At 41.9% G+C, this 26484-nt stretch overlaps 3 long non-coding RNA genes and 2 other non-coding genes across 5 annotated transcripts in view; 4 read left to right on the top strand and 1 right to left on the bottom strand.

Moving 5' to 3' along the window:
• LOC135799606 (uncharacterized) overlaps positions 1–26484 on the top strand; it is a 32761-nt gene that overhangs the window by 972 nt on the left and 5305 nt on the right. Inside the window, exons 2-3 of the long non-coding RNA XR_010550038.1 lie at positions 7857–7889; positions 16190–16226. This is a non-coding gene — a long non-coding RNA (uncharacterized lncRNA). The remainder of the gene's footprint in view (positions 1–7856; positions 7890–16189; positions 16227–26484) is intronic.
• Positions 9451–9523, top strand: TRNAK-CUU (transfer RNA lysine (anticodon CUU)). The gene has a single exon. It is a non-coding gene; the product is annotated as a tRNA-Lys (tRNA).
• Positions 10583–10655, top strand: TRNAK-CUU (transfer RNA lysine (anticodon CUU)). The gene has a single exon. It is a non-coding gene; the product is annotated as a tRNA-Lys (tRNA).
• Positions 20320–21127, bottom strand: LOC135799605 (uncharacterized). The gene is made up of 3 exons (XR_010550037.1): positions 21014–21127; positions 20610–20958; positions 20320–20528 (listed from the first exon to the last, which is right to left on the bottom strand). It is a non-coding gene; the product is annotated as an uncharacterized lncRNA (long non-coding RNA).
• LOC135799607 (uncharacterized) lies at positions 21175–24494 on the top strand. Its single transcript, XR_010550039.1, has 2 exons — positions 21175–21647; positions 24140–24494. It is a non-coding gene; the product is annotated as an uncharacterized lncRNA (long non-coding RNA).

Below are 26484 nucleotides of genomic sequence, written 5' to 3'. Positions count from 1 at the left end.
CCCCCGCAGCCGCCTCCGCCGAACGCAACCGAGCGCCGCCGGAGCATCCGAATCGATAAACGCGAGAAAAATGGCGAGAAAACATTTTTACGTCCGCGCGCGCAAGCAAGACGGCAATACTCTCTTCTTGCCTCACGCCGAGTGTGAGGGTGCAAGCGCGTCTAATGGGGGTGGTAATTTCATGTTATATTACATCGTATCATGTCTTGCAGTTTGCAAGTCGATCGTGTTTTATGTTTTAAATTTACTAATAACAAAAAAATCAAATTTAAACAGAAACATTTTTTGCGCCGGAAAAATGTTTCATCAAAACGTTAAAAATTTAGATTGCTGGATTACAAAGGGGTTGCGATTCGGAAATCATCGCTTGTGGGAGAGGTGGAGAGAAAAAACAATATGCGCGGAGTTTTTTTGCGTGTGTATGTGGAAATATTCGATTACGGAATGCAAATTTCGCGCATCAACGGTAAATTATATTTTAATATTGCACAATTCAAAGCACGGAAACAAAAATATTGTTTTTTTTTTCGGTGGGTAAATCGTGAATAGAATAAAAAGTCAAAAATGCGTCGACAAGTTGGGTTCTTTTAATTAATTTCGCGTCAAACAAAGTTTGAACGTGAAAGACGTTCGCGACGACAAAAGTGACATCAACGTGACGTTTATGTACTAACAGGGTAGTAAAAAGGCGCCACCCTTAGGCAAGTAAAACAGATGGGAATTAGAAAGAATAAGTCAACGAATTTGCACCGAAATTCGCAAGTCAAAGACGCGAGTCAAATTTAGCAAACGTCTCTTCTCTCCCCTTTTCCATTGTCGCCTGTCGAAGAGAGGAGAGAATCGACGAATATCGAGATGAAAAGCATCATCAGAAATAAAGTAGGTGGAAGTTTAGCTGCTGGCGAGAGGAGTAATAAGAAGAATCAGGCAAATAAAACGACAGCGAGTCCATTTTAAGGATGTGCAAAGAGGGCGCGAGCGTAAAGAAGTGTAAGGAAGTTATTCTTTGATTCTTTTGAGGAATCATTCGCTCGTGAAAGATGAAAGGACGCGATGTTGAATCTTGACGCCTTGCGTCTTTTCATATCGTTAACACCCTCGAACAAAAAAAGTGCCAACATAAGTTTAAAAACATTTTTTTCTAAATTTTTTTCATAAAAAGGTAGTTTTCACACGCGTGAAGCGAAATATTTTTAAATATGAGCGGAATTAGTTGGAATTCTCACCGGAGATGAAAATAACGAAGCGAGTTTGCCAACTTTTTCAATTACGCGGAGGCGGCCAACACCTGGGGGTGGGTTGGTATGATTCCTCGATTCGCGAACAAGCCCGATTACATTTCACAACGAGAGGCGATAATTATAAATTGAGCGCAACTTTTTGATCATCAATTTTCATCATTTCACATCAAACACATCATTAATTTAATAATCTGCGCGTAGATGTCGCTACTTGCTAAAAATCATTTTTTGTGTATCTCTGGGTGGGATAATAAACGATGATTAGTTTGGAAGGTGCGAAAAAAATTTTCACGCGGCGTGAGATTTTCGCCATAATTGCGCACCGACGCAACATTAACGGGCCATAAATTAAATGTCACATTGTATTAAATACCATCCGACGTCGTTTCGGCTATAGCGATGCCAGCGCCCCCCAAGACTAGATGTAACATTAAACGCGCTGACATTTCTAGCAGCACGTTATTAAAAAGAACGTCGTAAGAAACGTGAAGTGAAGAAAGCTAGGAAGAAAAAAACGACAAGGAAAGCCCTTTTACTTGTATAATTGACGACGTGGAACAGTTTTTATTCGTTTGAAATGTTAACATCTTAAAAATGCATCCGGAATTATTTTTTTCGCGTTTTAGTTTGAAAAAATAGGGAGAGAAAAGTCTCCTGCGTCCATAAATCCAAATTAGCGTTCGATTTATTACGCCCCGCGCGCGCGTGCCGAAGGTATTTTTCAATTAGAGTTCTTTTTCTATCATTACACCCACATTCCGACGGCATATTCACCCGCAGGAGGTGGCAGAAGACTCGTTCAATTTCATTCGCTCGCCGGGCGCGTTTAAAGTCAGTACTTACAGTTTACACTTTACACTTAGCCATCGATTGAGCGCATACATCACCCGGGGAGTGTAATTTTAACTTTCGAAACGTCGGATAGCGGCGAACCCGAGAAACTCACCTGTGAGTTTGGTTAAATTTTACGAGTACGAGTAATATGGTAATGGAAGTGAATATCCTGATATAGGCAACCCAACATACACGCGGAACTAATAAAACGTGATGTTACGTTTATATCTTTTGGATATAAATATATTTACCATTAGTTTAAATAAAGTTTAAATAAATTTACTGTTTTACATCGTAAAGTGGATTAAATTTTAATATTTTGATTTTTTTTTTTCGTTTTTTTTTTTTGAAAAATTAGAATAAAATAGTTTTGATGGTCATAGTGAATGTGAATCTCAGCAGAAACTATGCGCAACATGCGCAACGCACCCCTGCCGCCCCTCTGCCGTTCTATCTGCGACAACATAGTTTCGTGTTTGGGCGCGCTACGTGTTCGGAACACACTTTATTCCGCCGTCGCCGCCACCAAATTTCCATCATAAATTCTGCGCGCGGTTGTGATTTAAACCGCCCCCCACTACTAGTCGATACAGGAGAGCGCACCTCCGAGCAATACGGGATGCTGGCTCCACCGCGCCACCCCCGAAGCAACCAATATACAACATTATACAATGTTACGTGGCACGAACAGAGGTGATGGAATGAGATACTCAGCGAGGTTAAGTTGCGTGCGTCTCGTGGTGAATCTCTTCCGACGCGAAATGGCGGACGCGCGTAATGGCACTAAACGCGCCTATGAAATATGCCGCTTCTTTTTGTAAACGTGCCAAAGGTGGCGGTTTATTTTTATGTTTTATTATATGATATTGTGGTAAAAGTGTTTTTTTCCATCAGAAAATCACACCGAATTTTTAGAGTGTGTGAAGTACAACCTACAAAATATCACAACTCCCCAATGAGTAATGACAGTCGAAGCCGCTGAATCACATAGTAGTGGCGCTGTCAACTGCTAGCCGCAACCCGCCTCGCACATTGCGGAGTCACTTACTCTCCGGCCGAAAAAGGTCCGAAAAGAATAAGCGAGGGTGTAAATTGGAGGGCTGTTTAAGGTCGACGGACACTTTATCATATACCGGCTGCTATCAAAATTATATCTTTAAAAAAAATATTTTATTAAAAAAAAAAATTTGAGGTTAAAATCACTTAAATTTACTTTTAAATTAAATTTTAAGATATTTTAAGGTTAAAATTACGCTACACTCGGTATATAACGGACATTCATGGACGTTGAGGCGGTGAGTGGAGTGCCGTGGAATATGAGAGGGTAGTGGCCGGGGGTGGCATCGGGGAGAACCACCCCGACGGTTTGCGCTCGGCCGCGGCGAGCTAAAAGCATTTCCTCGTCCGGCCGGTCGCGCTACATGAATGTGTATGACTGCCGGTTGCATTCTTCCACCGGTCGGCTCCACTGTTTTCAGTCGAGGGGTCGGGGTATGAAATTAACAATAAAATGTCGGAATGTGCATCGGGTGCGTTTAAACTGCAAGCATATATACACCATTTTTCACTATAGGCAACCAACATTACCTAAATAAACATCTCGTTGAGAGTTGTGAACGGTGAGTTAAAGTCACTACTAAATACTAACTAATGCGTAATGCTACTGTTAGCATTGTGCACGTTGTGATAATTCCATTTGGTGAGCGACGACGACGACGATTCGGTGGTTCGCGGTTCGTCCAGGCGGCAATTAGGACGAAATTCCGCAGGCAAATTTTCCAAACCACCGACAAACTGCCCGAGCTCGCGCTCAACGGTTGAAATAATAAAAGTCCAAAAGTCCAATGAAAAAGTTGGCGCTGTGAAAGTTGGACAAATAGAATTGTACAGAGAGAAAAAAAAAGAGTTTTTAAACCGCTAAGAACTCAATGAATATTTAACACCGGTTGCGAATTTAATTTTATATTTATTTTGTTGCCGGATGTAGAATTTAATATCAAAGTTTAGATGAATTTTGCGTTTTGAAAAGCGCTGATCTGCACAAATAGCCAGACGGTATATCATCGGTCATGACGCGGGAAAATCCGCATTTGATGCATGTTTTTATACATTTCGCGCCGTCTTTTCGATGGTTTATTTCCTGCCGATGGTGGAGAGACCATTTCGGGAGATTTACTTAGACATCACACTCACGCGCGCGTCTTACATTCGTATTCAGCCGGAATCGCGAAATCATAGAGTCGGGACGCAAGCAATCCGGGTGAGATCTGCCTACTACTGCTACTTGGATGGCTTAGAGGGTGGAAAGTGAAGAAGCAGGAGAAGGTGTGGTGTATTCCGGTGCAGTTCACATCGAGTTACCTCAATTCGTTTTCCTGCACGGCGCGCTTATACATTCTACTTCTACATTTTAGAGGGGGTTTATTAGGGTTATGTTTGTATCCGCGTATGTGTGTGTGTGGTGGGTTGCCTAGGCAGATTTTGCGCGTTTCCAAAACGTTTTACTTCCGTCGAACGCGTTGGGGATCGCGTCCGGAATTGCCTGTTGAAGATGTAAAACCGTGAACGCGATGTAAAACGTTACGCTCGTTTAGACATTTACGAAATTTACAGTGTCGCACTTAAAACTAACCTCAAAAAAATTAAATTTTCTAAAAAAACATAAAAATTACCTCAAATAATTCATTTTTTTTATTTTTTTTATTTATTACACATGATTTATTACTAGTCCGATCCTGTACTTTAAGAAAACGTTAGGATAAGCCTCGAAGGCGATTGAAAACGACAGCGAATGTAAAATATAAATCGCTTACGTAAAGGATGTGTTGTAGGCCGTGCGGAATCCAGAAGGAACCTGCCAGCAAATCGTTTCAATACACCTAATGCGTGTCTTTATGTCGAGTGAAATTCGAAATTCGCAAATTGTCATGCGTGAAGGGAGAAAACGACACACGACGATCCGCGGGGTTTTTCCGAGCGTGCCTAAACGCCCCTCAAAATATGAGCAACACACAAAAAAAATAAGCGGGATATAAGCAGGATACACGCGTGATAGCAGGATATGACGTTTTTTTTTTTCGGCTCGTTTCATTGAGAGGACACTTGAACATTCATGCGTTTGATAAATTGGCATTGATAAAACTTATTCGGGCGTCAATACGAATATATTTAGGTAGTGTATATTTTTATATTAGGTAGGGTATAAATATGGATTGATAGATGGCGCAATGTGTATTGATTTCTAGGAAATTATGAAAAATATGAGAAAATTGGGTTTTTAGACTTGGATTTTTAAAATTTTAGAATTTTTTTGCTAATTTTAAGATGAAAAATTGATTTTTTTAGGAATTAAAGTGTTTTTGGCCAATATTTTTGCAAATATTTGAGTTTTATTGAAATTAAACAATTTTATTTATATACAACCAAAATATTTGTACTTTAAATCAATAATTCGACGTATTTAACCTAAAAACCACAATATTTTTACTACTTGCTACGCCACTGATCTGATTCTTTGCTAGGCAACCCAAAATACATGTTTTTCATCCATAGCTACAATCTCTCCGCAATTAATAATGCAAATGTAATATCAATACCTATATCTGCAATATTAGCGGTGGAATTGAATTAAACTTGCGATTATGATGAGGCGCTAGTGTCGCATAGACGTCGGCTGGAAGCGGCTGGAGGCGCGGTTTGCCGATGATTAGCATGCGGCCGCAAAATCAATAACACGTCGCACGCGGCCAGCAACCGGCCTCCATGAGCATTTAATGTCATTAGAGGGATTATTATGTAATGCGAGCGCACACGAGTTCATTGTGCCATCCAGTCAATCACTGTGCGCGCATCAAATTACCCATTAGTTTAGCGTATATTTGTCCGACAACAAAATCCACCCGCACTCACACAGTTTTTTAGGTTAGGTCAATATCGCATCCCCACCCCCTCAGCTCATTTAGGTATTTGTATGCAAATGAAATACGAAATTATTCGCGTTGACGCAAACTTTGATCATGAAAATCTAATTACAGAGCTACATTGAGACATCTTGAATAGTTGCTCGACGCGCACACGGTAAAGTAAACATCCGTCTTCCGGAGTGGGCGTGGCTTATTTTCAAAGTTCACATTTAGCATATCACATATAAATAAGACGACTGCTGGAAATAGAGCAAATTAGAGGTTATGTAAATTTTGACGTCGTCTGGATGAATTTAACGCGTGGATTAATACAAATTAAAGGCTGATAACACTTTGTATAACTTCCCCGAAATCCATAAATAACAAAAATGGTGCGAGACGTCCTCGAAATGGCATTTAAATTACCCGGGACCAGCAACCCGCCTCGCCCCGGTGTGTTTTATCCCGCAAAACTCCGTCACATGTGGAGTTATTCCCTATATATCCTGCACATCCTCGAAATACGTCACTTAACTCCACAGTTTCATCTTCGCTCTCGTTTTATCTTTTTCCACTCCATATGCTTCGTATTGTCCTTTTTTTCTCCCCCGGCGTATTTCGAGAGGGCCATTCATGCGGCTGTCGATTTCGCGTACAACACCGCACGCAGTTTGCAGCCTTTGCAGTATTTTTGAGGTTAGAAAAAGAGCACGCGGGGAGCGTTATTAATCTTACTAACATGACCGAAAACTCCGGGGTGGCAGCGGACGGAAAATCGGAAAACGTTCGCACGCATGCTGTGGGAAAAGGATGCAAAATGTGAGATATGTATGGATCTGCAAGGACCTTCATGTCCTATATTTCATTTTTTTTCTCTGAAATATGTAAAATATAATATGTTCAATGCTCGAATTTAAGGAAGCCACTTTTGTCGGATGAAATTAAATGCGATAAATTTGATTTTTTTAAAGTTTTTTTGAATTATTTAATATTTTAATAGTTTGAGGTTAGTTTTTGAAACATTACCTATCAGCAGGATGCAGCCGTGTTGAAAGTGGCAATATCGTGATGGGAGTGGTCGCATTTCCTCCGAAAATCGCATCCCCACGCGAAGGATTTACACGAAAGCGGATTGCGGGGTTGAACGCAACAGGAGTTAATAGAATGCCGGACCGGACCTTCTTCGGCGCTGAAAAATATGAACACTCGACTCGTAAATAACACCCGCCCAAGCCCCGAAAATAACTCGAGCGCAAAAAATGTGTCGAACAGTTTATGCAAAAATCCCCAACATAAATAACACCATTTTCCCTCTCACGAGGCGCGCACAAAAAATATGTGCGCGCACCGAAATAAATCAAGTAATATGATGCGTGCTTGTATTTCGAAAAGTTGAAATTACAGAAATTATTAAACGACAAGGGTGAGGTCCATCGTCATTAATGTGTTTACGCAATACGCGTCCACTCCACAATATTTACATACCATGTGTTCAAATTGCATTAAGGGCATGTTTTCGGTAAATAGTAAACAGCGTCGATGGACACGGACGTAATGAGTGCGTGGGCGGCTCTTTCTACGTAATTGATAAAAACGACGCCGAAAGGGGTTGCCACTGCACATACGATCAAGGTGAACGATCTAATAACCCCCGACGTGCATATGCGTTTGAAAAACCGAAAACTAAAAACGAGGGCGAATGCGAGTTAAGTAATTGCCGCTAACGGAGGGTTAAAACGGCGCAAAATTGTGCTTCCGATTCGAATTACATATGCATAAAGGGCAAAAAGTTAAATGCTCACGCGTGCCAAGCATGATAATTTCATTACCAACCCTAAAAATACGAAAAATACTAAAAATCTCTCTTTTTCTGTTACAGATGCTGAAATGTTGAAAATCTAAAAATTTTCTGGTAAGAAATAAAAACTTTTGTTGTATTCATACATCTGCGAAGTCTACAAAGCTTATAAACACTCTTAACTGTTGCTAAAGTAGATAAAAGCTATCGTAAAGCTCGGAAAAATGGTGTTAGGGGTGTGAGGGGCGCGAGGGCTCAACATAAAAGTGTCGATACACTGAAATACTAGATAACACCTCGTGGAGATTAAATAAAACTTATAACTTAGAAACTTCCTCGAATTTTCCACATTTAAATCTAACCTTAAAATTTTTAGAGGGTGAATATTACATTTTACCCTCTGTTTAGTTTTTTCTACTAATTGGTTGCGTCACGAAGCATTTTTCAACGAAATTTTTATTTTTGTTTGGTTGTGAATTACGAGTACATGAAACTTGGCAACGATGCGCTCTTGTTTATCGACATCGACAACTAGGTGCGACCACCAGCGAGGAGTGTGCCGCGCCGATAAGAAAATTGATGAGCACGCTGCCAGCTGAGAGAATAGCGACATACCAAAATGTTGGAGGAAAGACAACATAACCTAAAAAATCAACTCTTGGTGTATGTCTGTAGGATTTTTCTAGTTGTAAAACCAAGTCTAGTCTTCTTTGACTCTCCGAAATCTCCGCGTTAACCAAGTTAGATGGGGCGCGTAATGGAAATAAGCTGTAGCCGGTCGTTAGGAGGAACGTATGTCTTTTAACGCTTAATTGGAAGCGAGTCGAGGAGCTCGAAACTGCTTGCAACCTAGGGTTTGGTTCAAGGACTTCTCCTTTACTCACACTCAAACTCTCTCTTCTTACTACGACACGACGACAAGTTGCTCGGTAAAGTGCACGTGCGAATCGCACGCAATCACCTCCGCCGGAGGGATACATTGTGTAATCCAATACGATATCACTCGAGGACTCCAGGAGAAGTGATCAATTAAATAAAGTGTTCTGTAGTTTTACAAACCTCACTGGATGAGCCACTGGAGGTAGGAGACATTTTGTAGGGATGAGTAGAGGTCTAATCAAATCCGTGGGTTTTGTAAGGGTAGTTCAGAGGTCGGTGGTCCAGGTCCACTGTTCGTCATTCCATCGCATTATCCTTAATATCCCTAATCCCTTGTCCCTTCATCATGCAAATTCTAGTTTCCGGAGTTATGCACACGTGGATAAAGTTGTGTGCGCGAATGTGAGGCAGTGAGTGCGAATCTAGTTGGTGTTGTTGGCATGGCAACACGTGTCTCTCGGAATAGTCTTGTCGCGTTCGTGCGTCCGCCGGCGTGCGGCTAATACCCGCCATCCTTTCCAACTCCACAGCGGGTGGTAGGGTGGTAGATACAGTGCGATATAATAACGAGTGATGCACGGATGACTCACCTACGCACCTTCGAATTTCAGCGTGTAGCACAACATTTGCGAGTAATCGTGCGGCTGGAATCGACGTGCCGAGTGTCCTCGGGGGAACTGGGGAATAAGGGAAGGACAAGTTTACAACGAAAATGTCACGCAGACCTCTTCTACTTGTCCATGAGAAAATCGATGTGACTTTTGTACAGCGAAAGGAAATTGGTTTTATGCAACAAGCCCGGCTAGCTCAGTCGGTAGAGCATGAGACTCTTAATCTCAGGGTCGTGGGTTCGAGCCCCACGTTGGGCGCATCTCTTTTTTTTCTCTGTGTTCTTCTATCTAAGTATCTAAATTTAATTTAAAGTATCGCTTGTTTTCGCTTGGTGGAGGCGAGTTTTCCGTGTCCTCCTCTTACGACTTCCGTAGCTATTGATCGCGAAACCACAAAATTTAATTAAGTCCCTTCGTGTGCCGATGTTGGCGGCGTTTGCGATTTTATTCAAGTGGCTTCCCGCTCGACTTTTACACCGTACATATATGATATTTCCGCAATTCCGCATGTCTCTGCACATCCGCACACACCGGTCGAGAGTTGGGAAAAGTTCGGCTTTGAAAAGCGCTGCTGCGTTTGAATGCGGACGACGACGTCAAGGCGCAAAAGTGCCAAGCCATCGTCAGCGTCGCTCGCGCATAGCGTATGAAATAATCCCTGTCAGATTTTCTTCTTAATCCGCTCTCGACTGCTTCAACTCTACATCTACGCGTCGTAATATTTTTCCTCCACACTGCGTTTGAATACGAGTACATACTAGCAATTTATATTTGCTTCCTGATTCACATGGACACACTGTATGAATCGTGCACATTGTGAATTGTAGTGGTGAGTAACAAGTCGCAAGGCAGGATAGGCAAGGAGGAAAGTGTCGCATATACCTCTCGAGTTGACAGACCATCCGCTGGATGCCAGAAAAGGTCTCGACTGGGACGCGGTAAATAGAGTTAGCGCGCGCAGGAATGAGGTTGATGTTCGCGATGCGAAACGGCTTGACGGGCGCAGCGTTTTTGTCGCACACTTGATGGAAAAGCGGACGCGCAAAGAGGCAAAAAGCGGCGCGGAAAGACGCCCAAGCACACAATTACAGCGAAACAGCGTCGTCACGATGGATGGAGGCGGGAGATGTACGACGCGACGCTGCGACGAGCTGTGCGACCTGCTCACGGGGTCGATATGATGGTGCAGGGGCTTTTATTTCATTTTTTCGATTTGTAAAAGGCAAAGGGAAAACAAAAAAGCGTTAAATTCATCATTTTATCACGTAAAGTGTGAAATTTTAAAATTTTCTTTTAAAATTGAGCCTGGGAGAGACAGCCCGGCTAGCTCAGTCGGTAGAGCATGAGACTCTTAATCTCAGGGTCGTGGGTTCGAGCCCCACGTTGGGCGCAACTTTTTTTTACTTTAAATCGAAAAAAAACAGATTGTAATCAATACAATCCAACACAAATTTAAATTTAAATTTAAAAATAAACCTCATTTAAATTCAGGGTCGTCAGGGTTCACCTATCGTCTGCATAACTTTTAATCACTCGAAAACAAAATGCTTACATCAGATAAATTTCCGATATTGAATAATTCGTCGATAAATTTGCAGCTTTTTCCGAAACGTAACGATTGTGAGTTGCTTGTTGATGCACATAGTTGGAATCGTTTGAATCATAATGAATGGATGAATTGACAAGGGAGCGAACGAAGGGACGCAGGCAGAAATCCGTCGTAGGGGACTAGGGACGGATCAGGGAATGAATGTGTGTTTGTGTAATGTTTTATATGGGTAGTTGTGAGTGAGCACTGTAAGCAGAGCAAACAAAATGTGCACATACACGCACGCCCAGCTAAACGTACAACGCGCATTCGTAATTCGTCCGTGGTGCGCTGCGCGTCGTCATGAAAATGTTTAGTCACAATCTGCACACGCAGTCGTTCAGCACGTTCAGCTGCGTTCGGTTCAGCGGACGAATTTCTGTACAATTTCAATAATTACAGTGCGAGGCGTTTAATTAGTGTGTTATTTATGTGAAAACCTAACATTACTTAACTTAAGCAGTGATTTAAGTAATATTTTAACGTTTTACTGTAACTAAGTAACCGGGAGTGTGATGGAGATAAAAATGTTTGAACAATTTCGACGATTACGTGTCCAAATTCTTTGATAACACAAGTAAACACAGCTTTGATATTTTCACAATTTCGTTACGTTTCGTTACAAGAAATTCTAGCTGTAGTGTATCATGTAATTTATATTTAGACTCGAAATCGCGTGCTTTTCGTGTTTTACGACCCGTTGCAACACTTATTTAGACATTTTCACAAGAAACACGAATTTTACACCACGTGATAGCAAACCAAGATGGCGTCCGTGTGGTGAGTACAATTTGTATAAATTACTCGTCGGTTGTTTAGCGCTGATAGAGATTTATGTACGAAATTAATGTTCATTTTAGCTCGCAACTTTTCATTCAGATTCATATTCATACGCGTGTCTCTTGTTTGTTTTGCACACTTGCACTCACCTTTGACTAGTTAGTTATCAGCAGCAAGTTTAGAACTCGTTTCACGTTCTGTTGCGGCTGAAACTAGTCGGATAGTCGTGTAGTTTAAGCAGTAAATAATAAATACAAATGTGCGCTGGACGTTGTGGTCGGCCTTCCGGTTGCTACTTTGGTTGCCTATTCCCAGCGCTACTTTGTTACACCAACAATCTAATGTAAACAAATGCAATAAAAATGAATATATATGAATCTTTGGCGAAATTGCTCGCAATGTGCTGAAATTAATTAACTTTTGCTTCGGGACCCGGATGCATTGCGTTATGATGCTTTGAATAAATATTACGGCCGGCTAAAAATAAAACCGCGGCCGCCGCGCAGTTGATAAACAAACTCGGGAATTGCATTCGGCGCGGAACGTGAATCAATATCATAGAATCTGATATTTCAATAACTTTGAAATTTTTGTATCTAGATTCAACGACGAAATTTGTACAATTTGGTTGGTTTATATTAATTTCCTCTGTGTAACGACGAAAAATATTTTCATTTCGAGCAATTATGAGCTAGAATATTTTTTAAAGACATGACATCGATGGTAACATTTGAAATATTGTTGTAATTATGCAACCCATCATCCCTACAAATTGCAATGCAAATTTCTATAACTGAAGCACGATTTTTCAGCTAATTTGTTGGGGTGCACGTTACGTTACTACAAAATTATTTAAACAAAACACAAGTGCATACAACTGAGCGACGGGGAATTCATATTTAGACTTCGGGAAATATTTTCCGGCATTTCTACTAAAATAATTGAGTTTATAATCAGCTTACAAATGAAAAAAAGATGTAAATCCGCGTAAAATCTCAAAATTTTATAATTTTTTGCTTACTTGTTTTGAAACACTTAGTATATCTCGTTGGTAGCAAGAAAACTAGGTTATGTATGTTATACATGCGATAATTCATTGCATTGTCATCGCCCGACGCACACGGGATGTTATTATTAATTGTCGGCAATGAGATAATTGTTTCCTTTCATTAGGGGCGACGTGCACGCCGCCGAAAATGGGTCACTTATTACTATCCTCTCCTCCTCATCCGCTGGGTCGGAAGCACAAGTGACAACTGCAACACAAAACACCAGAAGCTTAAATTATGATATCGCACATTAGCAATGTCGCACAGAAGATACGAGTAGGTATTACGTAAATATGCTGCTTTCTTTCTTTCATGATTCGGTAACGAGGGCGAGTTGATTAGTCCGAGGGTATTATAATTGGTCGGTTCCTGGTTTAATTGAAATCGCAATAATCCAGCAGTGAACGTGCGCAAATGCTTCGTGTTTGCGCGCCGCCGGCGGCGTTTAAACAGGGTTAGGAATAGAATTACGTTTTCGCTCACAGCCGCAAGCGAAATTCTAGTCAAAGCAGCTAAAACTAGCGAAATTCGAGTGTTGCACACACCTTTGAGTAGCGCAGCGCTCAACTAGGGAGCGTAGCTAGGCAACCAATTATACTACAGCAGTAGTATACTCACAGCTTATTCTGGTTTTATTTTGTTCTAACGTTGTGTTTTTTTTTGTGTGATTAGTACTAACCGGATTGGCAGTTTCCGGTCACACGTTCTTATCATCTGCCAACACTCATTCGTCAAACAGAAAATTATTTCATCAGGTATTAGTTTCAATTGTGTGTGACTGCTCCCAGCGCGACTAATCAAAGTTAATCAGGAAGTGGTTTTAATTATCAACATGCAGGCGCGTTATTTATTTAGCCATTTGTTAATGTCAAATAACCACAATGCAAGTAGTTCGTAAATTTTCTAAATTCGTTGCTTGACATTTATTCAAATGATTATGCACGGTTGGTTGCTTGCGTTCGTCGCCATGTTAGCTTTGTTTCTTCGCTTTTCTGTGACCTTTGGAAAGTGCTTGTTAGGCCCTCATCGGCATTCGCCTAGTTGGCCTTTGATTTCGTTTCCATTCCGTTTCCGCTCGCGACGACACAGTTTCATTTGTTGCTTTATGCGTCTGGCAGACATGAAAGAAACACGCTGTGCGCCGCACGCCATGTTGGTGTGATGACACAGCGCGAAATAATACTGCAGCGCTCAGAAAGATAAGAGAAATGATATTAATGCCGATGGCGTCAAAGAAATCATAGAAGCGTGGTGGTGCAGCGTGCACACGAAGCCCACTTCTTCGCAAAACGCTGCGAAATGTGAAAAGGTACACATCTTAGAAATAAAATATGGAAACATAACCTACAAACGCTGTGCCGTTTTTGAAAAGCGGCGAACGAAATGAGCACAAAACGAGAATCGTCCGGATGCACCGCATCGCGTCTTTATCTTGTCTCTCCTCCCGTGTGCTCCCGTTGTGCGCTTGTTTTTATTTTATTTCATGCCATACACACAATTTGAATATGAATACCGCCGCGCGCCGGGAGTAAGGAAGCTGCGCGAGCGGCAAACAAAAGAAAAACGCGCGCATTCAGATGCAAATTAAATTTTTTTTGTGCGCCGCGGGCGCAGGAAATTGTAAAAATAGCCTTGAGACCCCAACAAACTCATGATGGCGTCGGACGTACTTACAAAGGTTACAAGTTGACACGCTGACATCTAACCTAAAAATAACCTCAAAACTGGTTTTCGGTGTTGTGTTTGTGGTACATTTTTGTGTCGCTTTGTTTGATTGTTCTATTCATCGAAGCAATTCGATGAAACTGGGGGCTCGTTTCATCTTTCGCTGCTTGTTTTACGTGTAACCGATAGCTTGATGGCTCGATTGTTGTCCAATCTAGAGAGACTCCCTCGTTGAGTGCGTCCTAAAAACACACAATACGCCCCGGTCTGAAAATGTCAGAAGCGCTAATAACGTTTTCATAAACGTCGCACGCCTGGAAACGGAAACGCATCCCAAGGGTAATAATACAACAAGAAAACAAGATGGCGGCGCAGCAATTTGTTGGAGTTTGACATTTGACATAGATCTATTAAGGGTTGTGCGGAGTGGTTATTGCCGGCCGATCGCCGGGGCTTCGTTTTGACATTAAACAAAAGGGACCTGAACGCCTCGCCGAAGGGCGAGAAAGAAAAGGTGAGAGTAGTGGTAGTGGTCCGTCTGCATACGCATTTGAAGGAAACGGGAAGAAGAGAGGGTCGGAACAATACGCTCCTGATTACATCGATATCTGAACGATCCTTGACCTCTTCGCGCCGACCCCAACGGCAACCCTCTCGGAGCCTCAGCCCTGTACCTTTCAAGGGCCGTGCGAGGGTAAGAAACTTCCACCAACTGCTGTTCAGGCCTGAAGGAGAACGAAGCAGAGTGCACTTACTTTCTTATGCGTAGTTTTTAATACATCCGAGGGCTCAGAGCTTCTTCAGAAATTCACCCATCGAAGAAGATAAAACCCTATGATACAGAGTAGACTTGGTTGCCTAGTTTCATAACAAAACATTCAATATGGTGTGAAAGGCTTGGGGCCTTCGTTTGTTTGTTATCATAAACCAAATATTATCATAACCTAAATATATTTAGCAGTTAATCTCACGGTGTCGGAAATTTATTCATATTTTCATCATCATCTTCATCTGTTTTAATTTTTTTTCTGTGACAGATGTTGAACACATTTGAAACGCATTTTTTGTTTTGTTTCGTTTCGTAGCCGAAAAACTGTTTTAAATAATTTACTGACGCTATATTATTCAATAAATTACACACGCTGCGAGTTATCGGAGTAATTAAAAGAGTGAAGGCGTGCGATAACAGATTGACTGCATACTTTGCACGGCGTTAACGACGACGCTTTCCGTCTCGTTTGCGAATTAAATACTTTAATTATTTACTAAACGTCGGCGCTGCTTTGACCTCGTACAAAATGCATACTCGGCGAAGTTGTACGCACGATGGCAACGAAAGAAGATTAGATTAATTTGTAAATACAAAGTTTACGACCGAATTTTTATATGGAATTTCGAGTCGAAACTCGCAAACATATGTCATGCAAATTTAATATTACGCCTCAGGTATAAGTCCAAAGCCCCCGGAACCTTTGGACCCTTCAGTTATAAAAATAACCAATAACAATAGTTGTAAGGCCGAGGCTGGTTTCTCATTGAGAGATTTCGGAATAACACAAGCGTGTTTTCTTCTCCTCGGCGAATTTTGTGCCTTGGAAGCTGTTTCGGGGTCGCACGTGTGCGTAAAACCCTCGCGTGCGTGCCCTATGGGGTCCGGGGGTCATGCTGGTTAGGATTATGAGATGTATGCGTTCCTCTACACGTGCACCGTCCGCCAAGACGGAAGCTCGAACAAAACAAGTACGAAAACTGCTTGTAGACACTCGTAGAGTGGTCGGATATAGCAAAACGCACGTTTTACACACAAAAAAATAAAAATATTAATTTACTTCTTTGTTACAGATGTGATTGAACATATACGGATAGTCAAAGCATTAAGGTAAGACATAACCTCAATTTTCATCGCGTAAATGTTGGATTCGTTGTTTTTTTTTGTGTTACGATTCATTTTGAAACATCTGGTTGTGTGGGTGAGAGTAAGGGAGAATCCCTAGGATGCGTGCGCCTCTCAATACCGCACCAGATAAGCTTTCATGCGCTAACCGTCGAAGGGACACGCTCAGATCATGTTCAGACTTCAGCGCGACAGTGTCGATTGGTGTTTAAAATGTTTGAGTGTTACAAACGTGGAATTTCCTATCTGAAATTGTGAGTATTTTGTTTTATGTTGAGAGAGTATGATGATTCAAAGTGCCAAAGTTGTTCTTTTTTACTTTTTCGTGCTACTGTGGGAAAATTTCACATTTTTATGCTGCACATGTTTCTCGCCGCACATGTGCAACACAAAACTACCACTGTTGCCATCATCATTAAAGAATTCAATTTAAAAAGTTTCATTAATCATGCTGCACGTTGCTCACACATCACACGTCAGTGAAATAAAAATAAAATTAACTAAAACTTTATGTTGAATTGTTTTAAAATGGTAAATTAATTGTTAAATTCGTGATATTTTCATTTTCATTGTGATTACGTTGGGTTTTCGGCATGTCACAGTGTTTTCACAGCTTTTATTCATTACACGTATTCGGGAATTTTGGAACGCACCCGGCTTAAGCCCCCCAAGCGCTACTTATGTTGTCTGTTTAATTCATTTCGCGTTCACATGCCGGCGATCCACTGAATTCTAAAACACATGTCACACAAGCTGATTACTTGCTTTTAGAATTCAACTGAAAAATGAAAATTAAAATTCTAGACGTTTATATTTATCCTCTTCGCGAACAATATCCGAATCAGTTCAAAGTTGAAGAGTTCCGAGTTTTAATGCAGCGCCGCATTAAAAACTTTCGCACTTGTATTTTCTCGTTTTGCGTAATTGAACCGGAGTCGAAACGCGAATTTATTCGCTACACGCCTTGCGCTTAATTAAAACCGAAAACAATTAACTTTCCGGCTTTCTAGCGCGAGATTTTCACAAACAAAAATTTAACCGAATTGTTTGGCAACAGTGTATTTAATATAAATGCTCTCTAATTGAGTTCATTAACGCCTAATAATAATTTTATCAGCTGAACTAGAAATACGCTGCGGATGAGTCAGACATGCGCGCTCGGACTTAATGTTTGAAGCACAGCAGCAACAGCATCAAAAGTGGGCCGTCGGGCGATTTATTAATATGAGACGGTTTTATCTCGTATCGTTGCTGGTTGCACACTTGACCACGACGTCATTTAGTAATCATTTTGTACTTAAGTATTAGTTTTATTAATACTTAACTTTGTTTGCGACGGGTACAAATGAGTAAATTATATTACGTGTTTTCAGTGCTTTTACTCTGTGATGTTTTCGCGCTTTGATATTACAACACAAAGAAGATCATAAGCATTGTCCAGATTACCCTTCTTTCTTCTTGTCGTGGTAGTGTTTATCCATGTGTCGTGTCCGCACTGATGAGATGTGCATACATATAGTTAAGTCTCCTTTGATGGCGAGTAAATAAAGGCCAGCGCGCGCGGGCTGAGAAAAAAGTGGTCAAAGTTTGCTCTCACAGCTTCTCTTCATCTGCAGCATCCAAGTTGTGTTTTGCTTCGACATAAGAGGGCATATCGCGGCGAATAAGGACTAAGCTATCCTCTGTGTGTTGACGAGGAGTAAATTGGCGCTGCGCGACACAAAAGATTCGCACAAAGAAAATGCGGCTGGAAAAAAAGATGAGAGCAACATAATGAATTTTAATTGGATAGCGAAATAGTTTATTCCCGGAACTCGTGGGGTGGATAATTAAGCCAATTAGTATATAGACATTTATTACCCTGCCGGCTTCAAAGCAAGAGAGGACTTTTTACAGTTTATGCATGAAAATAAGAATTAAATCTTATCAAAAACGGTTTCTAGTCAAACACACTGGCGGTTTGATAGCAGATAACGGAAAGATGCGAGACAACTTTTCCGTTGTGTCGTTATGGTTGTGTTCGGGAGATAAGACGCCGATAAAATTGATTTCTTCCAGTCCCTTGTCATTCTCTCGCCCGGTGTTTGCATTTCTCGACTGGACGGAGAACTGATAAGGGCTTGTGGGAAACCAAAATCATCCACACATCGACGGATTTTTTGCAGTTTAAAAATAGAACACACCGAAAATAAGAAAGTTTAAATTAGGTTAAGATTCGTTTTGATTGATGTCATCTTCATTCTCGCGCCCCGGTGAATGCGAACGTGATTAAAGACGAGAGAAGAGGAGCGCCCTCTCATTTAGAGGGCGATATTCTATAAAGATACGCAGGGAGCAACACATCGTGCAGCCGCCAAAAAATGAGTAGGTATTGAATGGAATTGTAAGAGATACGAAGTTGGTGTTGATGGAGACCTGCGCGACCCAAGTGCGAATATAAAGCCTGCTTGTTCTTCCTTCTTCCTGGGAGTCGCGCACTTGCACGCTTTGCCTGGAAGGCTTTGTGCCCCTGCGAAGAATAGAAGAATGACGGGCGACCGAGATGACGACGCCGACGCCGACGACGGAAACACTGCTGCGTGGCAGTGGTGCCATCGGTATGGAACTGACAATGAGTGTTTGTAACTGATAAACGCGCGCGTCCCGATGCCGGCGTGGAAATGAATGCGAACGGAGCGACATTATCAATATCAACTGTGTGTGGTGCTTCCACAACCCTCCTCCTCTCCTTCTTCATGCAATAACAAGAACAAGAACGATGAGACAAGCCGCCGCGAATGAAATGGAACCGAACGCGGATGTGATAATGAGGCGAGCCAGGCACGAACGCATCATCAACACACGACTGACACGAATAGCGGAGGGATGCATCTGAAACTTTTGCGCGCGCGCGCGCTCATTATGATTATGAGCGACAAAATCAGCTTCATTATCACGCGGAGCGCTTAAGGGCGCGCTGCGATTGTAAACATTTCTTTGAACCCTTCAACTTGCTATAATTTAAAATTTAATTAAACTTGGAATACAATCTGCTTGGTTGTCTTTGAATTTGATTGGGACCGTTCTTGATCATACGATTGCTCTCTTTGTGCACACAATTCGACAATCCCTGGAAGCAGAGCTCAAGGGCGCAGTGCACAGAGGTAAGCATGTGTGGTCACGCAGGATGTGATTAATTTTCTCCTGTTGTCGGAATGGTCTCATCAGATTTCCTTCTTCTTCTCCTTTGTTTTTTTTTTAGTTTTAGTTTTTAAACTAATCCTATTACCAGATGACGTGAGTGGTTTCCAACAGATGGAAATTACTTCTTCGTCGAAGGGCGAAAATTCACTTTTTGTTCTTTTCACTCCGACGTTAACAGCATTGCTCGGCCATAACCGTTAACAATAAACGTTAGCTTCAATTACCTACTTGGTATCCACTTTCGGCAACTGCGAAACAAAACTTTCCTCGCGCGCGCACACAGCTCATTTTTTCGACGTTTGCAGGTGTTTTCCAAACTCGTAAACGCCGGAAAACACTTCCGACACTTGTTGTTAACTTGATTTGCGCGCCATTTCACGTGAGAGGCGTTAAATTTGAAATTTCCAAACAACACCTGTTTCGAAATTCATTGCGCTTGCAATTTGTTAATTAAATTCGCCCGCCGCCCGCACAAACATTAAGTTAATTTGAATTATAGTTCGAATTCGATTTGGGCGCCAGCGAATGCACAAATTGTAATCGCAGTCCCAAAACGCGAAACATGTTACGCTGTGCATTATGCGCGCAACATGACGACATGACGTGTGCCTGCTGGCTCTGCTGGTGGAAATGTAATTGGGCAGCATGCGCGCACCCGCGAGAACCCTGATTGATTGATGATCGATCATTTCGCGTTGATTAACAATTAATGCGATTAGCGCGTAATGACGCGTTGCGTATCGAGCATTCCCCGCCATTTGTCGATTGTTTACAGGGGGGCCGGGCTTGTCAATCAACAAGTTTACAACCAGGAAATATAGAAAATTAAAGGGTTGCGGAAGCAGTTGGGGAATAAGAAAAAACTTGTTCTTGTATTACAAGGTCTTACCTAGAAAGCAAATTTAGGAGTGACAGACGAAGGGATACAGAACAAGAATTGCTCGTCTTGTTTGGGCTGCTGCGAGAGGGGTCGCTTTATTGATTGAAGTTCTAAACGATGCGGTCGTTAATCGATCTCGGGCATTAATCAATTAGTCCCCGTGCGCTGGTGGTGGCGGCGTCCCGAGAGCCACCCTCGATTCTTACATTTCGACCCTTCCGTTGCTGCTCCGCCGGTGTTAGCGCGAGCATTAAGTTTTGGGTCTTACGATTACACCTTCCACCGGTGCGCGTAGTTGCAATTACCTCTGGAAGCTGCGAATCGACGTTCCTACATCGTCCCCCCTTCCATCTTGACGAAAATTCACGAGTCTTGATGACAATGCAGCAAAGATGCTTTCACTGCGCGTAGACTAGACCTTGATAATGTTGATGTTGGGTTCGTGGGAGGCGGTAGACAGAGGATGAGTTGCCAACACTTAGCGGTAACCGTCTAACCACATCAATGGCGGCGTCGCCACTTTGCCACCTTTGAATCGGCGGCGCTGGCGGTCGATGATTTCGTATTAATGCAAATTTTGGTGTGAGCAAAACAAACCGACGCCAAACCAAACTCGCCGGGGACGAAAATCAAAACCAACAACTTCGTGTTTGCCTTTGATGGAAATTAATCCATCAAAGTGTTTAATTTAATAAAATAATATACTTACCTGCTCGACGATCATCTGCTGCACACTGAATACACAGAAACCGATGACTTGCATTTTATAGTGTGTAGTTTGTTACGTTGTCATAGCAACACCCCTCTGCGTTGCTAGGCGACTTGTTGACGTTGCTAGGCAACGCAAGACGACCTTTCTAAAATGTAATTTACTTGTTGATTTAAACCCAGCGAGTTCAGTTGAAAAATTAACTCGCACATACGCGCAAGAAAACAACGCATTTTGGGTATTTTTGAAGTGGGTTAGAGTGTTGTTTCAATCCTAATGATTAATTAACACGTCGCGCAGCCCTTTCACAGTACGCGGAACAACGAGGTATTTAAAGCAATAAGCCAATCGTTCCTTCAACCTTCAACCGCCCTCGTCGGCCTCATCGTGCGTTAATAACGAAAGGGGTGACGTGACGCACCCTCTGCGCGCTAAGAACATGTGCATAAACTTTGAACAATAAGCGATGACAAGATGGCGACGAGAACCGCAATGCAATCAGTCAACATCATCAAAAATTTGAAACAAAGAAAAAAATACAAAGAGGTTATGTTCTGTTGGAATGAAAATCTTTGATGGTGAAATTAAACGCGATTGACTTACGAGCAATTTGCAACGGTTCAGGCCCAGAATGGTAAGCATTTGCTCCACATGTTAATTCCACTAATAGTGTATAGGTGTCGCCACCAAATCCCTATTACACGCAGCACTGGTAATAGCTCCACATCTAAATCTTGGGATCCAGAGGTCTAAATTAAGATTGCTCACATCCAAGCAAAGTCGTTTTTCTTCCGCCGCAGCGACTCACTTGTTACTCGTCAGCCGCTGCAATTTACCATTTGCCAGGAGGGGTGGGGTGTGAGCTAAAAGCACGCGCCCTGAGCTTTGTTTAAGAGTTAACCGACATCCATCCATCCATCCATCCGCATATGGTGCACCCTTGCCGCCGCCGGAGAGCATCTGCGCTTCCACTCCGGGCATCATTCTTCTTCGGGGTTCGTGCGTTCGATGAAACGCCACCGCGCTAACCAAACAACCAAAACACACCACCACCACGCTCACGTTAAGGTATTTGCGCGCGGGATATGTGTGTGGGTGAGAGGGGCATTAGCGCTGGATGTTGCCGGTATACAAATTTAATCATCGCCTCACCCGGTGCGCGCACCCCGGACTAATTTAATATTCCGACGCCGCTCTTAGCACTTAATAATGTTGCGTTCCCACCTTCGCGCCGCAATCGCCGCCATCGACGTCGATACTGGCGCCACCTATACACCAATCAATTCTCTTCCCTTCTTACACGTTGGTATATATATAGATCTATCTATGTGTGTGTGTGTGTGGGGGGTAGATTGCGAAAGGTGTTAATTTGTTTGCGGCCATAAAGTTTTTCCTCCTCCATCGCGGGGGGTTGTACAGGAATTGGATGTAATAACGCGTGCGGGTAGTCGATGATGTTGACAGTCTGTCGGGGCCACGTCTTCACCTATTAATTAGCTTTTTGTTTGCGCGTCTTAATTAAACGACGGCATTCCGGGGGGGGGCGGGTGATAAATTGAGACGTATGTTCCGCAATGGGGTTAATAAATTGAGTGACATGCGTCACATTTGATCGATGTCAGTATTTTTCGATGGCGTTTGTGGTTTTCCAGCCTTTTTGACAACTCGCAACAAATTTAAATAATTGCAGAGTGGAAAATGGTGGCGGACCACGCACGAATTGATCCGTTTTATCTTGGCGCGTATGCGTTTATCGCCGACGGGGGCGGCTGGATGATGACATTTATCAGGATTTCAGCCGACGCGATTTTAATAGCCATTTTGCGTTCGACGCGTCTGTATCTATCTATTTATCATCAATACATCGTTATCCGCTATTCATCATTCATTTCTGCTGGCCCTCCTGAAACACCAGCCAGCATCCACTCATCATCATCATTATTGCGTTTTAGAGAGTTTGCGCTCGTGTGAATTTAACATATTTTTTTGTTATGCGCTTGCGCAGCATTCGGAAAATTAGTTTCCGCTGTGTCAGCGTTGTTTATTCGGGTTTCTGGTCGAGTATTTACTGCAAACGTGCGCGAAACGTCCGCGGCGATTGTTTGCATTCCGCAGGATGCATTAACGCCCACCCCCAAAGAGATAACGCGCGGTGATAACACTCGCGTTGGGTTAATTGAAATATGCGCCTGCACATCCGCCTCCAACATCAGAATTCATAAAATTTTATATTAAAAGATATTAGATTGGCGTTTGCTTTTGTATTCGTCGATTGTTCGATTGCTAAATGTTAATCAGCGATGCCCACTAGGGATTAGATATTTGCCAGCCTGCGGCTGGTTTGATTGCTTGCGCTGAACACATTGTATGTGCGGCATTTAAAGAAAAGTAAACGGTTGAATGCGAGCGTGTCGGGTGGGGCTGGCGGGGTGCAAGTCGAGATTTGCGGAAGGCAATACATGTCGTCCGGACGCTTTATTGGATTTGTATCAATATAACGACGGCGAACACAACGAATTCGTTCTCGGCTGGCGCACGAAATAAGTGCGCAAACAAATACTACGTAACAATGCGTGTTGTGTTCGCGCCGAATGCCCGCCGAGTGAAAAACGCGAGCAACTAGTTGAGGAAGAAATCGCACGAAAAAAGGCGGATGAGAGGAACACGGAAAAAGAGAAACGTTTATTAGTTGTATACAATTGGGTGGAGGGATGCTATTTTTTGTTCTTTTTAATGGAAAAAATCTACTGACGTTGATAAAAACTATAAAAACAAATAATAGTCGTAAATAATAGTATTTTAAGCATCAAGTGCGCTAAACGGCACTTTAAACCACGTTTAGGGTTTTGTATTTGAAGTTTTTATTTTAAACTTTGAAATTTGTTTAGACACTACTGGCAAATACGCAGGCGTAAACTTCACCTCGTGACTAAAGTACTTTAGTCACGACTTTGGTCGTCCATGTTTAAAATACAACTTTTTGTATCTAAAAACCGTGAAACTGATGTTTAAAAAATGGAAGTAGATTTTTTAAATATTTCTTAATAACACACTGTATATTTGAAGTATTTTTCACAGTTTCCGGCTGATTTCGATTTTATTTTTCGCTTATTTCCAACTCGACAGATAAAATAAAAATCGAAAAACTAGAATCGCGATTTTCTCGCTTTTCCACCCTCCGATGGCAATCAAAGCGATATGATATCGTGTGAGACGAGCGCCGAGATGAAAAGTAACCCGCGAACAAATAATGGACGCACACACAAAAACGCGCCCGAACGGAATATAAGAAAACAGGAAAATGCGGGCGCACGAGAAAAAAATCATCAAACCACCAGAGAAATAAATAAAATGAGATCAAATAACATCAGAGTCGAGAAGCGAAGAAATTCGAAGTCGTGATAAACGATGCTATGATTATTGAATTATTGCGCAATTAATTAGTGCACTAATAGAATAAATATATAACGTATATACAGTGTGTGTGTGTGTGTGTGTGTTAGTGTAGGATAAATTTATGTTTCATTATCATTCATGCCAGGGAATAAAACGTTTTACGATGTTTTTACAAGTGTTATTATGTGTTGGGGATGGCGAAACGAAAATTAAAATTTGAAAGTGTATGAATGCGCTAGCCAGCGGTTAGGCAACCCAATATACACACGAGAAGCCCAGTGACACATATAGATGTCCCCCCACGGTTGGCACGCGCGCGCCGCGTTAAAAATTTAATTAAAACATTCTTTCGTCCGCCATCCTCGACCGCCTCCACCATTACGGCACATACTACTAATGCACATGCATTACACGCCGGACGTTTTTGAATTGCCCACCGACACAATGTTATTTCTACTCGCGAGTGTGTGTTCATATAAATTTTATGCATTTTATGCATAAATATCTCGCGCAGATGTTGAATTTAAAATTGTTTCGATTACAGCGCAGAAATGCGATTTTATTCGACCATAAATCGCGTCCATTTCGCATGCCCATTCGATTAAGTTCGATTATATTCCATTAGTGGTTTAGTGCCAGTGCGGTTGTTTTGATGGGCGGCCATTAAATGCATAGAAACGCGCGGTGGAGGGAAAAAATTCCAAGCAAAGCGATCTTAGTGGAATAAAATGGTAAAACAGAAACAATCGCTGGTGCAGACCATCGACATGTTTCTAATAGCATGAAAAAACATGAAAAACGGCCCCCCAGCGCACGAAATTAATACTTTTTTATTCGGCTCGATTCCTTTCGTCATTCTTCACGATCAGAATCACGAGTGTATAAATCAAATAACGGGTGCGCGCGCGCGACACGCTCGATTGCACGCCGCCCTCCTTGAACAAGCAGCCAAAATCGCAGCCAGCTTGGTTGCGGACTTCCATTAGTTCCAGAAAGAAAAAAAACTTGTTTTACAGCAATCGTGATTTAATTTCAATTCAAACATTTTGTATATTCGCCAACGCAAATTAAATGCATATTGGTTGCATACGATGCAAGCACAATATTGATTATTAATTAATATTTCTCACACGTTCTCCATCGCATTATCATATCCGAATTAATTTCGCATTCATATTCTAATTCGGCGCATACGTAGTCATGTGACTTGACGTTGCAAATTTCCGAATACCCCAATGAATTTGTTAGATTACTTCAACATCTTGCCGCTGTAATTTATAATCCATAAATTATTTGCGAATTTGATTAAATTTCGGCGGGAAAATGAAAGAAATTGTAACGGAAATTATTATTATAATTTAATGTTTTTGGAGATAAGAATTGAATGCAATGAAATTGAAAAAAATTGCTTTTTTTTGAGAAATTTAATAGAAAAAAACTGTATATTGAAGATTTAGAGTGCGATAAGATGGCGTCCGATAAGCTTCCGTTTTGCTCCATGCGCGTGATGAATTGATGAGCGTGCGCGGATAACGAAGTGCAATATCCGTCCAACAAATCGAATTTCAACACAGCAATAGCAACAACCAGCTTTTGAATTAGGGGGAGTGAAAAACCGGTATCAATATCGGTATACCGGTATTTAAAACAAATTAAAAACCGGTATTTTTAGTTTAAGAAAGGAAAACAGAATTTTTTTTTCTAAAAAAGCGATATTTTTCAACATGTTTTACTCCTGATAAATACCGGTATACCGATGTGAAATAATCAATTTTCTAAATACCGGTATTGAAAATATACGCACGTTGTTGAGTGCGTCTTAGAATTGAATCTCACTCGGAGGACGTTCATTACCGCACGCGGGTGGATTTACGACACGGGTCGCCGGACAAGGTAAAAGATTAGTTTTTGCCGGCTTTGGCTTTGGGCTTATCGCGTCGATGCGCCGTCCATCAGCGTATACGTGCGCGCGTACCACCCCCCGACTCACGGCTGAATTAATGCCGCGTTTAAAATTCATAGACACGCACCACGCGCGCGCACCTTTTTCGCCGGCTCCCCGCAAACAAAACACA

Source organism: Atheta coriaria, unplaced genomic scaffold (genome assembly GCF_025399875.1).
Source record: "Atheta coriaria isolate IRGN ID8LTWV9N9 unplaced genomic scaffold, Caltech_Dcor_3.1 hic_scaffold_9_pilon, whole genome shotgun sequence".
NCBI lineage: Eukaryota > Metazoa > Arthropoda > Insecta > Coleoptera > Staphylinidae > Dalotia > Dalotia coriaria.
This window is presented reverse-complemented; position numbering and strand designations above follow the sequence as displayed.